The sequence below is a fragment of the Leopardus geoffroyi genome, chromosome C2 (genome assembly GCF_018350155.1).
Source record: "Leopardus geoffroyi isolate Oge1 chromosome C2, O.geoffroyi_Oge1_pat1.0, whole genome shotgun sequence".
Lineage (NCBI taxonomy): Eukaryota > Metazoa > Chordata > Mammalia > Carnivora > Felidae > Leopardus > Leopardus geoffroyi.
Window position 1 is genome coordinate 128,060,161 of NC_059333.1, and position 15,134 is coordinate 128,075,294.

At 46.6% G+C, this 15,134-nt stretch overlaps 1 protein-coding gene across 2 annotated transcripts in view; it reads right to left on the reverse strand.

The window, feature by feature from the left end:
- EPHB1 (EPH receptor B1) overlaps window positions 1-15,134 on the reverse strand; it is a 432,420-nt gene that overhangs the window by 143,879 nt on the left and 273,407 nt on the right. The window lies entirely within an intron of this gene.

The following is a 15,134-nucleotide window of genomic DNA, read 5'->3' on the forward strand; positions in this document are numbered from 1 at the left end:
GATGGAAAGGGTTCCTGGTTTACAATGGACTGGACCCATGGTTCTTAAATGTCATGTTGCAACACACATGAGGGACCCTGTGAGCTGTGTTAACAAGCATTTGTAATGAATGATGGTAAAGAGCTGAAATTCATGAGTGATTCTTTAAAAAGAAATTAAAGTGGTTTCAAGGTTACTGGCTTAACAACATCATTCTCCCTTAATTGCATTTTGAAATGCTTCAGGGGCTGTGGCAAAAAAAAAAAAAGAAGGAGGAGGAGGAGGAGGAGGAGGAGGAGGAGGAGGAGGAGGAGGAGGAGAAGGAGAAGGAGAGGGAGGAGAAGGAGAAGAAGGAGAAGGAGAAGAAGGAGAAGGAGAAGGAGAAGGTGGAGAAGGAGAAGGAGGCTTTTCAGGCAGTGCACCAGGGAATATGTCATGCACTTGAGGTCATCTATCATGTACATTGCAGAGGAGAAGGTCTGGAATGCCTGGTACAGCCCAATGCCCACTAGAGGTACCCTCAGATGTGAGGCATTTTTTCTTAGTTCTCTCTGTGGTCAGCCTGTGAGAAGCCATGCCCCAAAAAGTCTGGCTCCAGGCCACCCCTCAGGCTTTCAATAAGCCTCATCTACAGAGACTCTCTACTCCAGACATTTGGTCTCCTCCTTGCAGATTCCTCAAAAGACTGCTTCTGCCTGTCCTACTTCCCTTAGGCCCTTCCTCACCATCACAGCTCCCGACTCTCCTTGTCTCCAGGAAACCTGCTCTGAGTCATCCTCCTTTGAGACAGACTAAAACTTACTGCATGGTCAACTCATTTGACTTCCTCACTAATTCATTCAACAAACATTTACTGTGACTCTTCTGAGAATATGATCCAGGGAATTTAGAGAACAGAGCTTGCCCTCAAGGAGCTCTTGATCTAGTGTAGTCATACAATTATAATACAGTGTGATTGTCACTGCAACAGAAATACCATTATAATGGCTTCTGCTTACACAAAGCTCATCTTATCAAATATATTGTTCCCTCTGGAAAGTACAGAGTATTCTTTAATAATAGCAGTAGCCACCATCTGTTAAACATTCTTGTTAAGTGCCTTGCATGCATTACTCTATGGGGTAGCTATTATTATCTCCATTTTGCTAATGAGGAAATTGGGACACGGAGAGGTTAAAAAAGTTACCCAGAATTACACAGTGGGAGAAATGATAGTGATGATATACATATAAACTATCTGAAAAATACCCATAGCTTTTCTACTATGACAAGAAGGAAGAACTACTTCCTATGCTGGTAAAGTTTTTGCACTCCTTTGCTCTTTTGAAGTGAAGTACAGGGTTTCGTTATTCTGGAAATGCCCTGGGGCAGGAGTTCATTTCTGATGAGAGGTAATTTCTGAAATGGAATGCTCTGGAATGGCATTACCCAAGAGTATTCTATGGAGTCCATGTTCTTTGGATTGTTAATACCTGTTACTTACAAAAGTGTTCTGTGGCCAGGTATTTTGAAAATGTACATTGAAAAAGTTAATACTCATTTTTCATTACAGAATTTCTAAGAACTTCCAAAAATGGAATACAGAATGCTGTTTTCTCAACAAGAAGCCCTATTTTGTAGAGCATCCTCTGAGATTCAAGTTCCATGGAACACACTAGAGTAAAAGTTGTTTAGATGATCCAGTAAGATTTCTGGTTGTAACCCATGTATAAATGGGCCATTTGACCACCACCCACCCCAGCACATTCAAAAGAAGCTTCTCAGGAGAAAGAAAAAATTACATTTTTACTAAAGATTCAACAAATAAAATATCAGTGCTGTCCCTGAGTGGCAAACCCAAAGTATCCTACACTGTGGTTTACTAATCTATCTTTCCAAGTCCACTCAGTAAAGTCTCTCCCTTTCTTTCCTCTTCTTCCCTTGCTTCTTTCCACATCTCTTCCTTGTCTTCTCTGAGAAGTATTTGACCCTTTCCATTGTAATCATCCAGTGCTGCTGGGCCATTCAGTTCTAGAGCTGAAGAACACAGAGAAATCCCAGGCCTGTGCTGCCCAAGCATAGCAGAAGCCCTTTCCCTGGAAACTAGGGGAGAGGAGAGTGGTGAACTGAATGTATTCATGGGTCCCCTGCTACACTGTAATTTTCTTAATGTATCAGTCCAGGAGGAACAAGGTGTTTTCACTTGCTTTCCAGCCTTTAAAAGCCTACTTGTTTTGCATTTAATAAGTTAAAAGCATAAACAATCATCCTAATATACACAAGTAGTAGGGGATTTAGAAAGTGCCTTCCTTTGAGATTTCTGATGGAAGAAACTGGGTGCCCTGAACTGGGAAGAACTGAAACTGGGAAGAACTGGGTGCCCTGAAGTCTCTAGATTCTAGGAAGGCCACAAGGGGAGGAAATGGAGGAAAGCAAGTCCAAGCTGAACTTTAGGGAGAGAAGCTCAGAGAAAGGTTGGGGAGAGAGGTCTTGGGAGGGGTGGTGACTCCATCCTTTCCAGGACAGTGAACACTGGGCAGTGATCAGACAGTCCTGGGTCCCATTCCTGGATCTACTGGTTCCTAGCTGAGTGACCACTGGAAAGTTATGTAATGCCTCAGAGCCTCAACCTGCTCGTCTGTATTAAGGATCTATAAAAAAGGAACTTACATTTCTCACAACTCCCACAGATGATTAGAATTTAATAAACTCAAATATGAAAATGTTCCTAGCATTAATAAATGCTAAATAATGCTAATTTCTTTCTGCTACTGCTTACCCCACTCCCTGTTGAAAAGGAAATTTTCTTTGCAGGAACTTGTAGAATTCAGGATCAGAATATAAGTTTGGGGTCCCAAAGCAGGCAAACTGATCTTGGAATCCAAGTGATGAATGTGTTTCTGCACAGATTATTTCTGATTTGTATAATGGTGAATTATTACATCTGAAAATATATTTACGTGTAACTATAAAATGAATCTCCTTAATATTCAGATTCCATAAGTTAACATTTTAATAAAACCTGTGTCTAGGCATCCCCTAATTTATAAAGAAGCAACATTTCTAGGTTCAGTTATTAAAGTTTTAGATTGTAACTTGTAAGCATACTTGAGCTATATTTTCTCACAGAATTAATGCCTTAAATAATGGTTAAAGTGCCAGGCTATTCTACAAAGCCTGTTTAACTCATCTGGTATCAGACACCACTAATAAGACACAGAAGTTAACAACATTGTTATTATACTAGAAATTTAACATAGAAAAATAAATAAGAAAACTATGCTGCCCCTTGAGAAAATGCAGCTTTAATTAGAGGTGATACATGGAGCTTCTGGGTAGATTCTAACAAAGAGTATTTAGGCCAAGAGAAGCAAAAGCAAAGGATCTCAGCCCAAATAAGTCACCTGAATATGTAAAGCAGGTGGGAGTAACACAGTGAAGAATGGTGGGGGCTCTGGCAGCCTGCTGACGGCATACCTGCCTACAGGCTCTACAGTTTTACGAAACTAGTAATTAAATACTGTGATAAACTAACCAAGCACATATACAAATTTTCAAATAATTTCGATGTAGGCAGCACAGTTCTTTGCTTTAATATCATTAAAGCAAAACTCAGGGTTGCCTCTCTCTTGATATAAAAGTATGGTCAGCACAATCACTACAGTTACGAGCCCCTCATTCAACAAATGTTTACAGAAGAGCTGCCCGGAGCTAGAGACCTTTTGCTAGGACGGCAGAGTGCAGGAAGTGGGGACAGGCATCGGGAGGAACCCTTCCAGGTTGGGGAGGTAGACAATGGAAATAAAGCTGATTCCCATAAGGGATGACCTGGGCAATATTTGTGTGTACAGGCTGAGGGAACTGGTCAGGCAGGGTGTGCATCAGGATGAGGCTCTGTCCTTGTGAAATGAGGACCAGAAGAAGCATTTTCTTGTGTCAATGAGGAGACAAGTTTCAGGAGAAGCAAAGACAAGGCAAAAAAAGGAAGAGCTGGAAGAACAGGAGAGGTAGGAAGAGAAAGTAGGTCAGAGAGTGCCCAGTCCTTATCTCAGCCGGAAGGGGCTCATCACTATTCCAGGAGGTGGGTGGGAAGAGAAGAGCTGCATGCGCCTGGCCGTATGTTGGCACAAGACCTTTGTCAGTAAGACACCTGTAAGTGCAGGCCTGTACGGTTCTGACACCAGCACAGCCCAGACTGCTTTGTTTCCTTAAGAAAAGGGAGTTTGTTTCCCTCTATTGCAAGTGATCACAGTTCAGACAGGCGATAAATAGAGCTTCTGGGTGGCACCTCCCCACCCCGAACTCTGGCAGAGAGGAAGAGACGAGACCTGAGTACCAGGTCCCTAAGCATGTGTGTATTTGCCATTCCCCAGGCAAAACGCACAGTGTTTCTCTCTCTTTTCAAGTGACAAGGGACCGGTACATGTGACCTCTAGCTGATATCCGAAGGTCACCTCGAAACGCCCACCCAACTTCTCAGAGCCTCAACCATGTAACAAATTACCTGGTGCTTACAGTGCTCTCGAGAACACCCCTCCCCTCCCGTCCCTGCACGCAGGCTACCAGTGACACTAAATCCATCACCTACAGTACTATTACTTTATAAAGAAACAGATTAAGTGTCTCATAAACAGTGCAGTGATTGAGATAATGGAAAGCGCCTCTTGTCCCCATCTGCAGCATCAGGTTATGAAGCATTTCCAAGCAGCCAGGAAAAGGAAATTAATAGAAGCAAGAGGGAATAACCACTTTTATGCAATTTCCTCAGGAGATAGTGGACCATCTAATCTTTATTGGAGCCCTTTAACCTGTCACTCAGCACTCACCAGAGCCTCTTTAGCTCTCATGATTTTTTTCTGATAGCCAAGGAAGATAAAATGAAAACCTCAAAACATTATTTTATAATTTTCGTACGTGGAGGGTACACATTGCCTCTGCCCCTCCCTCATCCACTGAAGCCTCAAAACACAACATTTTTATGCAGCAGAAATGTGAGAGAGCTTAACTATTCCCAGTGCATGGTCCAGGGGGTCACAGCTACTCCACAGGAAGGAAATCTCTCCTTGCATTTTAAATGTGATTCTTCCCTCCACTGCCGCCTTCTGTCCTTGCTTTCTTTTTAATAATCTGATTACTTCTCCTGATCTAATTTTTTTCCCCAAATGAGTTTGCAAGGGTTCATGCCCATGAATATTCATTCCCTGCTTAAGAACCGGGTGTCTTTTTCTACAGGCAGGTGCAGGCCAGCAGCTGGCCAGTGAGGTCTGCCTGACTCTAGGGGCGACAGTGAGCTGGGCAAGGCACTCACCCTTGGCCATAGCCTTTAGCTCAACTCTCTGCTCCTGAAACCTTCCTTTCCTCTCCACGCTTTGCTCCTGCTCTGTAGGAAAGGCAGAAGAGCCTCTGGGGGCAGCTGCAGGGAACTACGGGATGAGTGGTGGCGGCAGAAGGGGAGAGACACAAGAGCTTCCTGCAGGGCATGTGCACAGTTCTGCCCAGCTCTTCCCAGAGCTCTTGTGGTCCCACATAGAGCCTGGTATGTAGTCATTACTGTGGCCGAATGTCTCCAACACCTTCACATTATTGGTGGCTGGCACCATGGGTTATTGACTTTGGAACCCCAGGCATGATGCTCCATGGAAGGGAGAAGATGCTGGACCCCTGTGCTGAGATACCCGTGTCCACTCTTACCAGAAGTCTTTGCTTTTCCCAGAAATGGACCTCCCTTAGCAACCCCAGGGCAGCCCAGTGGGAGCTAAGCTGAGCACAGCAGGTCAGGGTGGGCCATTTACTGAGAAAAACTCTACGACAATAGTGGAGATGCCCCCTGCTGCAGGTCTCGGGGAGAGTGAAGACGAGCTGGGAAGGCTTCTTGGAGAAGGTAGACGTGCACAGGCCTTGAAAGATGGGTAACAGCTGATGCAGAAATGGGAAGGTGGGGCAAAGGGAAGAGAATGTGCCAAGACAGAGAGCAGGGGGCTGGCTTGCCTGGGGAAACTCTGGATAGTCCTAGAGGTTGCTAGGAACACAAAGCATTTAAAGGGGCCATGCAGGAGGTGCGCATCTATGTCGACCTGCACAAACGAAGCCAAACGGGTCTCCAGTTTCTGCCTCCCTGGGCCAGGTGCCAGCTGTAATGGCCTGTGCAGAGGGGATACTTAGCTGTGTCACACACTCATATCACTCTTGGTGACACTTGGTGAAATTGATGAATGTTGCAGGCACCGCGACACAGACAAGACTGTAACTTCCAGTGCTATTAAGCTGTTCAGACAGCAGCAGCAGCAGCGAGCCTAGAATGCATCAATCAGCATGTAAGTTGTTAAAGAGGTGGGGTGGAGACGGAGGCCTCTGCCTGGGTGGAGTGGGAATGGGGAGATTACCAGTCAGAACTGAAGGATGACAAACAGAAGTGCAGGGTCCCAGGGGGAGGGGCAGGCACTCAGATCCTTGTCAGCAATGGCAGTCCATCCCCAGAGAGCAGCCAGGGACAGCACAGCCAAGGCCAGGTCCAGATGTGGGAGGCATCAGAGCTTCTCAGAAGGGAGCTCAGAGCTGCATCCTGTAGTCTTTGCCCAAGGTCAGTGTGGTTAGAGAGTGGGGGTAGCCATAAGGCAAACCCAGGTGTTTCCTAATGATCTAGGCCAGTGATTCTCCAACTGTGGTCTCTAGACCAGCAGCAGCAGCATCCCCTGGGAACTTGCAGAAATGCAGAGTGCCCGACCCCACTCTAAACCTACTGAGCCAGAAACTCTGGGGTGGAGCCCAGTGATGAAAGTGTTATAGCAAGCCCTCCAAGAGACCTGATGCAGGTTCCACTTTGAGAACCACTGTTCTTGACTATCTGGTACAGTAGAAACATCATAGCCTTGGGGTCCAGGAAAACTGCCACTTAACTGGTTGTGTGATCTTAAGCAAGTTACTTAATCCTCCGAATCTCAGCCCCTTTCTCTGTAAAACAGAGCTTTCTCACAGCTTTGTGAAGATCAGTGTAATGTATATAAACTTTCTGGATGTAGCATCTCCTCAATAAATAGCAACTGGGTGTTTTCGGAGAGGTGCCAGGATGAATTTAAGTTATTTAAGGTGACCACTTACTCTATACCTGGAGCTGTGCTTGGCAGTGGGATACAAGACACACAAGGTCCCCCCTGATGGAGCTGACATCCTGGTGGAGGAAGGCAGACTCTAGACTGGAAATTCTAAGAGCGGGAATCAGGGTGGGGAGGCTGGAGCAGGGACCTAACCCCATTTTGGAGGGTCTCAGGCAAGTAGCATCCAAATTAAGACACAAAGACTAAGTAAGAGCTGTACAGATTGGCAGAGGTAAGATGGGTTAGTGAGGGAAGACAGAGAGGCCTCCACAAGGAGAGAGCAGCATGTACAAAGTCCCAGGAGAAAGAATGTGACTCAGTCAAGAAACTGACAGCAGTGTTTCCATGGCTAGGCAGAAAGCACACATGGGGTAGGCAGGGGTCACGTGGCAAGGAGGAGGCTGTCTAGAGACGTAACCTGAGTTCATGTCATCAAACAGCTTTATTATCTTATTATCATCAGGTCATGGAAGCCACTGATTGGACTTAAAATTTGGAAGAACTACAATCAGACTTTTGTTTCTGAAAGATCACATTGGCTTCTGGGAACAGAAAGGACTGGAGGGGTGGGGATAGTTAGGGAGAGACACAGTGGCCCAGAAAGAGTGATCATTATCAGGGTAATACAAACAGGGAGAAGTAGAGAGATTCAAGAGTCATTTAGAAAAGGAGGACCTAGTGACTCACTGGGATCACTGACTCATTCACTCAGCAGATAAGCACTGAACCCACCATCCACATTGCATCCACTTGAGTTTACACTTTCTGCTTTCTGGAGTTCTCATTTATTTATTTAGTTAGTTAGTCAGTTTCTTTATTTTTGAGAGAGAGAGAGAGAAAGAGACAGAGTATGAGCAGAGGAGGGGCAGAGATACAGAATCCAAAGCAGGCTCCAGGCCCTGAGCTGTCAGCACAGAGCCGACAGGGGGCTTGAACTCACGAACCGTGAGATATGAGATCGTGACCTGAACCGAAGTCGGATGCTTAACCATCTGAGTCATCCAGGCGCCACTCTGGAATTCTCTTTTAAATATCCAATGCCCTGGCAGTGTGTCCACTGTGTCTATGATGTCCATGACTTTGAGGGGATTGGGAGTGATATTAGGAAAGGGCCCACAGCAGGGAAGGGAGGTGGTGAGGGCTCACTCACAAACCGGGACTGGGCTCCCCTTGGAGCTGGCTGTGACTGCTCCCCAATTTTGTCCATCCTCTAACTGCCAGCCTCCAAACAGGGCTCAAGGAGCTCCTGCACCGAGGAAGGGATGCAACAGTCTTCAGACTCAGGAATCCTCAGCGGCCAGAAGAGCCTCCAGGACTCGGTAATGGGACAGGGAGAGGCCGCTAGTGGAGAGCCAGCCATGCATCTACTTTATTTACTGGACTCAGAAGATGCAACACTACCTGAGCCCCTCTCCCACAGGTCACCTGGACAGCCAGTAGCTGCGGAAAGCCCCTGGCTGCTTCCTAAAGCTTTAGTCCAACAGAGCCTTTCCCTGTGATATGCTAGTCTCATTCATTACATGCAACACGCATTTGGGGGCACTTTCTACGCGCCCCAAGTTAAAGATGAGAATCACTTTTCTTACATTAGGAAAGAAGAAGGCTTTGTTTAGGAGAGGTGGCAGATGTGCGGGGAATCGGAAGTGGAAAGGGGCCTGGAGGAGCCCCAGTCCAGAGGCAGCAAATGGCCAGATGGGGATGGAATTCTCAAAGTGTCGGGCTCTAAGGGCAGGGCAAAGCCTCCTGGAAGACAGTCAATGTTGTAGCCAGGTGGTGAAAGAGGTAGGTGAGTCTGTGCTGGGGGCTGGGGCAGAGGTGATGAGGTGGGTGGTCTGGTCTTTAGAAGAGAGCAGAAGCACCCTGCCAGTAGCCAAGACCGACATGTTTAAGAGAGCATGGCCTCCCCATTTCCCTCTTCATCACCAAGGAGATGCTTCACAGGGCCCCTGGGACCCAACAAACAGGAAGGCGAGGGTCAGATCACTTCAGCCACTCTAAGGGGCTCCAAGGTCATCTCTCCTGATTGGGCCCATTGGGCCACCAGGGCTGTCAGGCCTAAGCTTCCACTTCTATGCCAGGGGGGTGGGTAGGGAATCCCCAGATGTCCCCTCCGCAGGCCCTGTCTCCATAAACGTCAGAGCTTGGCTGCCAAAGTTCTAAAAACACCATCAATCTGGTAGCTCTGGGCAGCAGGCTAGGGGGACATATGCTGGAAGTCAGGCAGCTTCCCACATTTTCCAACTGAAGTGTTTACCCTTTGAGAAAAACCTATTTTAAGTACTTCCCCTGACACAGACCTTGATGGATTCCCTTAAAAAATAATTTATAACCAAGTTCGTAAGATGGACGAAGGTGACTTCTCACTGTGTTTCTTAAGGCTGGACAATGGTGAGAAGTCACCCAGGGCTCCTCATTCTTTCCTGTGGGCCAGGGGGCATGGGCTGGCCACCTGCACACACACAGATGGTTGGGTCTGGTGAGTCATCACACCCAGAAAAATAGCACTGCTTTCCTCTGCTCTCTCTGCTTTTCACAGAGCAAGTATGAAAAAAAAAAAAAAAAAAAAAAAAAAAAAAAGAAAGAAAGAAAAGAAAAAAGAAACAAAAAAACCAACCATGTTTGGATGCATCACACACAAATATCATTTCCCCTCCAAAACCTGACAAAGCAAATAGTACTCTTCTCTTAGGAAAGCTTGTTATTGTTTTTCCCTTTCCAAGTTTCATTGCCCCGGGGCTTTGACAAGTCCACAAATCACAGGTAGCCAGAGTGGGAAAAGACCTTAGAAATACCCTAGAACAAGGTTAGCCAGCACTGCTACAATCACTACCTCACATGCTGCCCACGGCAGATATCACTAATCAATTACAGCTCTCATTCCCACTCAACCCAGACCAGAACTCAGGATCTTTAACACAATGCCCCAGGTAGCCACTCTTCATGGATCAAAGATGGCACATCCCATACCTATGATGGGGAAACTAAGGCTGGGAGAAGGCACTGAATGACTTTTACCAAAGGTCCACAGTCAGCAGGGGAGGCAGAGCAAGCCACGGTGTCTGTTCCACCTGCCCACGTGACCCATCATCAGACCGAGCCTGCTGCAGCTCTGCGGGGCTTACCCCATCCCTGCCCCCACTGCCTTCAACTCTTTCTCCTTCTCATCTTCGAGGTCAGCCCCACGGTGCAGCCTCCTCTCCGGCTGGGATGCCAGGGCACCTAATTATTCTCTCTATGTGCATCCGGGGAAGAGCCGCATTATGTTTAAGTAAGTGTAGCTAAGAGGTGCTGCATCTCAAGAGAAGGTCAAGTGCTGCATATGTATAATATAAGATTAAGATTTTCCCCTTCTGTGGTGTACTTGATAAAATAATTTTGCTGTGACCTTTACAGAAACCCAGGAGTAGAGATGGGCACAGTGGAATTTCCAGCTTCTCCCCAGGTCACCAAGTCATAAACACATAAATCTGTAACACACCATTCAAGTGGGACAAGTAAGCAAAAGAAATGATTTTTATTTTACGGTAATGAAGGAGCAAAAGCTTTGAGGCTGAAATTCTCAAGCTGTATTGCCAGAGCTGTTCGACAGATAAAGGATAGGAATCCTTCCTCCAAACTGCCTCGGCCTTGTCTGTCAGCCAAAGAGTGTGGCACGGGCCTCCTGGCAGAATGTGAGAGAAAGGTGGCCTGTCCAAGGTCACAGAGGAATCAAAGTTAGATCTAACCGGCTGTGCCACACCCTCGCCAGGGTTCCACCCCATCTCAGCTCCTAAATTGCAGTGACAGTGGATGTAGCCCTTTGCAAGTCCCAGAGTCTACTCCGGAAAAGTGAAACAACCGGAAGTAATATAATCAATACTGAAATAATAAGGTTATACTCATCCCCCAAGGTTCTCCAAGTAGGAGTGAACGTGATAAGGCACAACCGTTGTATGACATTTATCCAAAAGGCCAAAAGGCAGATAATTTGGCAGAATTCACTTTGTCTGTCCTATGACTTTTGCTCAGGAACCTCACCAAATCTGCAGTAGCCTCTGACTACAGAAAGGGGGTTCAAGGGTTCTAGAATAGGGAGGATGCCCTTCTTTTGAACAGTTGAGCAGGGCCCACACTAGGAGGCCGTGAGCAGACCCATGGCTACTACAATGAGAGCAGCTGGGGAGGGCTCCTGCTGCAGGGCAGGGGAGGCAGGAGAGCATCAGATAGCTGTGTTCTCCAGAGTGACCATTTATTCCCAAGTGCTGAGAGGTAATTTCCAGAATGCTCTGTGTCCTCCCTATTTGCAGTTCCTGGATGAACATTAGCATTACAAACTGCCTTCAGGTTTGTCAGTTAAACATGATTAAGGGAGAAGCTTGCAGCAAAGATCAGAGGTGTTAAGGGTGCACTTAGCACTTAGATCTCAATGTGCACTTATGGGAAGAGCCATTCAACTGAAGGCCCCACATCAGCGAGGACCTAGGGAAGGAGTAGCAGGTACAGACCCAAGGGAGGGCCTGGGGGGGGGGTAGTAGGAGGGAGGCAAGTGGGGGCAGGTCCTGCTGAGCAACTTGGGAAAGGCCTTCCCCCAAAGGGAACAAGTCCAGGGCAGAAGGGATGACAGGAATCTCGCTGGACAGGAGACCACTCTGCAGGTTCCCTCCACTGCAACAGAAGGGGCCCACTCCTCCTTGTCCATCCTCCACCCCCAGGCTTCTGGGTCAGGCCACTAAAGCTCTTTTATTAAATGAGAGACTAGCATGTCCTGCGGAGCACAGGATAGGGTGGGATGTTGGACCAGCCCGCTCCCACCCTCCACATCTCTCTAGCGAAAGGTCCATAGGTTGCCAAGCTGACTACCACCTGCAGAAATTGGTTATAAAGTTGTGTTGATATGAGTAACAATAATGTTAATAACAATAGTAGCCAGCATTTAAATAAGCACTTTTCATGGGCCAGGTGCTCAGCATGATCTCATTTTATGCTCATAATAGCCCTAAGAGTGCTACAATTATTCCCATTTTGCACAGGAAGAAACTGAGGCTCAAATAAGGTCAGCAGCTTGTCCAAGGTCCCCGTCAGTGATGAAGCCAGGCACTGAACTTGGGCTGCCTGACTGACTCCAGAGACTTGATAGCTCATTGGCTGGAGTATCTTAAAATCAAGTAAATTTCCTTGGAAGCAACAAAAGTTAGTGTGTATCACATTAAATATAAACTATGGCCAGCATAACCTCATGGGGACAAGAGCACCAGCCCCTGAGTAACAGGCTACACGACTTATGGCCACAGGAATTGAGTTCCGTCATCTGTCTGAATCTCCGTTTCATCTGTAAAGACAGAGCAACAGTCCTTATCTCCAGTTTCACTGGCTATGATGTTAGGGCTCAGAGGGGTAAAACAACTCGCCTGATCTTCACAGCTAGACTGTGGCAGAGGCAGAATTCAAAACCAGGTCTGCCAGGCTTCAATGCTGATGCCCTTTCCAGTTATTTACTAAGGTAAGTTATTCATGGGGATGGGGGCCTTCTGCATTTATGGGCACGCGCACTAAGTCTCAGGAACATGCATTCGAGTGCACATGAGTTCAGATGAGAAGCTTGGGAAACGGACAAGTGTATTTCATTTCTGCTTACTGAAGGCATCTTGCCCTACTTTCCCTGCCTCCAGAGGGAGGGGAAAAAAACACAAAAAACTGTGGTCTATGTCGTATGCTGGCTCTGAGACCTCTGAGTCCCTGCCTGCCTGAATTCCTGACCAGATGTAACAAGGTGATGTATGGATGTGGTCACTGGGTACTCTGTAGAGGCCTGCTCCGAAAGGCAAATTCATCTTCCCAGAGGCTCCTGGTGAGCAGAGGGAAATGAAGAGGGTGTAAATGGTGGGTCGGTTGCCTTTTCTAGAGGGTGCTTGGGCAGCTCAGCAGCACTGCAGGTAACTGGTCAGTGGCACTAACTGCTCCTACCTCTAGTGGGGGCCAGTTTCTGAGTGTGTAAGATATTTGCTATTGACATGGCATGCGGGCGCCTGTAATTATTACTGTTTACTGATCCCCCAATCCAAATATGCTAAAGGGGCCTATCACCTTTATGCCCACTTCCCACATAACTTCAGGGTAGGGTATACAGACAAAAGTAGCCAGCCCGCTGTCCATCAGCCTTAGGGGCCACACAACAGTGACTGCCAAGGAAACCACATGCAATATAATCTGGATTTCATCATCATCAGGCTAATAATCATTATAATCCTATGAAACTTCATTACTGAATTCCCCTTTTCCCATTTCTACACGTAACGCTCATTTGTTAATAACCAAGATAAAGGTCCATAAAACAATATTGCTCCCACGTAACATGTCTTTCTCCTCGCTTTCAATAAGAATCCAGAATTTCATCAGAGGAATGTAAGCGCTTCACCAAGATGTGTCAATTATTTCAAGATGACAGGTATTCGATTCCCAAACTCATCAGTGGGGGCTGAAAATGTATTGGTTCATCAAGCAAAGCACATTTCTGGAAGCGCTCTCACCATTTGGGAATCAAATAATAATTGCAATACCAACACCTTGACTTTCTAATGGAATTTTTCAAGGAGCTAAAGCATTTTGACACGTTCCCCCACCAACCCACTCTCAGATTCATCTTCTTCGTAGGTTTCTGAAATAGTCAAAGCACTGGCTTTATTTCTCCCATTTTGCAGAACAAGAAACTCAGAGTCTCAACTCAGCGAGTGACTTATGCAGACAAAGCACGCTGGAGGCAAAGAAAAGGTACGCAGCAGCTCTTTCACCTCAGGGCCCCAACCACTTCACTAGACAGCCTCTGTAAGGTCATTCCTTAGATCCAGGCCCTGACCTGGCCACTAGAGATACAGAACAGAGCCAGCTAGAGTCCCCATTCTCAAGGAACATGAAGCCTGGTGGAAGAACCAAATGCTAACGGCAATTATAAAATAGCCTGAGTAATATGAAAAGAGATCATGTATAGGACTAGTGAGAAAAGAAGCAGTCCCCTCTCTATGTTAGTTAGGAATGAGGGAAGGCTGATCTGGGTTTTGAAGCATGAATAGGAGTTTACTAGGTAGATCAAATGAAGGAAGACATTCCAGATAAAGGAAACAGCATGTGCAAAGACATGACGGTAGGAAAGAGTCAAGGATGTTTAAAAGTTTGGTAGTGTCCTTACTGTATGCCCATAACCAACCTAGTGAAGCAGAGGCTTTGTTTTCACAGGGACAGATTATCAGATGTTCCAAATAGGCTGAAATTAGACTTAACTGGGGCCGTAATGTTAAACTGAGCCTCAAAATAAATAGAAATCGTAGACATGTTTCAGGAACACCATACTCAACCCCTACCAGCACATCTCTCTTGATGAGTGCCTGCCAGTTCCTCACTCTCCCAGGTAATCCTGCTTGCCCCCTTTCTTCTGAACTCTCACAGGTAATTAGAGAACCTCTCGGGCCTGGTTCATTATGGATAGTGGGCTACAGACAGGTCAGCCCTGGATGGGTCTGCCCAGACCTGCTAACCATGAGATGTATGGGTACCTCCTAATGCCCGGAACATAACTGTCTGCATTCTCCAGGACCTCTTTTGTCTAGAGCAAGACAACAGAAATGCAAAGGAACCTTCTGCAAAAGGGGAATTGTTAGCAGGTGTGACGGAATAAATGTTTGTGTTCCCCTCCCCCAATTCATATGTTGAAGCCCTAATCCCCAACATGATGGTATTTGGAGGTGGTACCTTTACAGGTCCTAAGAGTTGAGCCCCAGTGATGGGATTAATGCCCTTATAAAAAGAGAAAGAGACAGGAGCTCTCTCTCTCTCTCTCTGTCTCTCTGACTGCAAGCACCAAAGAAAGGGCATGTGAGGACTTAAGAAGACACCTGTCTGCAAACCAGGACTGGGGCTCTTACCAGACACAGAATCTGCCAGCACCTTGATCTTGGATCTCCCAGCCTTGAGAACTGTGAGAAATCAATGTCTGTTGTTTAAGCCGCCAGTCGAAGGTACTCTGTTATAGCAGCCAAGCTCTGACAGCAGGGACACTTCTTCCTTCTCTCCAAGGCCCCGGCCTTTCCTCTAGGTGCATGCTGATTTCCT